Source organism: Pteropus alecto, unplaced genomic scaffold (genome assembly GCF_000325575.1).
Source record: "Pteropus alecto unplaced genomic scaffold, ASM32557v1 scaffold189, whole genome shotgun sequence".
NCBI classification, from domain to species: domain Eukaryota; kingdom Metazoa; phylum Chordata; class Mammalia; order Chiroptera; family Pteropodidae; genus Pteropus; species Pteropus alecto.
Window position 1 is genome coordinate 1,826,756 of NW_006442117.1, and position 1,290 is coordinate 1,828,045.

Consider the following 1,290-nt stretch of genomic DNA (forward strand, 5'->3'; position numbering starts at 1 on the left):
TCCCTGATGACAATGTTTGCCCAGCTCAGGCTGCCACCCTCCCGTCTCTCCTGCCTACTGAGACTGTCCTCCTGAACCCAGCCTCTGCCACGCAGGGACCGAGCCCTGCGCTCCTGTCCCGTGCTTGTTCAGACCTCCATTTGTATGTTTGTACTGCCTTACGGAGGGTTTTTTTTGCATACATTTCCTTTCCAGACTAAAATCTATGAAGACAGGGATGGTGTCTTTGTCTCTGCATCTCTCGCAAAACCCTTTGTTTATAAAATTGCAAAATATATCTCCTTAATTATAGAAACTCTAATTTCTATGTATCAAGGGCATTGAAGATTTTAAAACATGAACATTCGCAGTGAATGACAGAGGTTCTAACTCAGCAAAGAACTAATGTGTGCAAGTGGGAGAAACCAGGGGCTGCTTTTCATTTTGTTGGTGAAAAACAGCTTCTTGCTCCCAGTTTAATAAACATGTATGTAGTTAATCAGGTTTGCAGTCCAACTCAGAAACTAAAGATGGAATTTAAGTCTTCACCTTTCACTTTGATTTTGCTTGAGATTTAGGTTTGGTGTTATTAAGACAGAAATAGTTTACTCTTGTTCTCAGTTTTAGGCAATGGCAGGGGACATGTGGCTGGTTGGCAGGGTATTTGATGCTGACATCCTGTGTGTGGCCTGCTACTGGGTGCCACAGGGCATTATTAAGAAAGACAGGGGTCACCCGTCACATGACACAGGAGACGGTTTGATAAGCCATCGCTGTACACGAGGAATGCTATAGATTTCTGGGTTAGACTACGGAAGCATCTGTCGAGTGCCCCTCTGTGTCGAGAGCAGTAACGGAACTGAAGCTGGGGAAGATCCGAGTTCACTGCTAATGGAAATTTTAAAATCCAGCTGTTTCTGATTTTTGCAGTGGAGAAGTGAGTTAGCACATTATCAAGCTGCTACATGAAGCTGCGCAGCTGGCCCTCTGTGAGAGTCCGAGTGGACAGGCCAGAGGGGTGAGGAATTGTGGGGAGACGCTTCCTTTATTCGGCCTGCTCTGTGCCCCGCCGGCTGTCACTGTGATTGGCATCAAGGGGGAATGGCAGCTCCTGTGCGACAGTGACACTGACATCTCCCTCAAGGTCTAGTACTTAAATTTAGGGAGAGAAGGAGAAGAAACAAATCTTAAGCCAGGAGACAAAAGGACTGGATGCTTGTCAGTTGGCTACTTGAAAATAGAGCACAGACTGGGGAGTTGGGCCCTGAAATCTGTGTGGCCTCATGACAAAGCCCCGGATAGAACCATCTT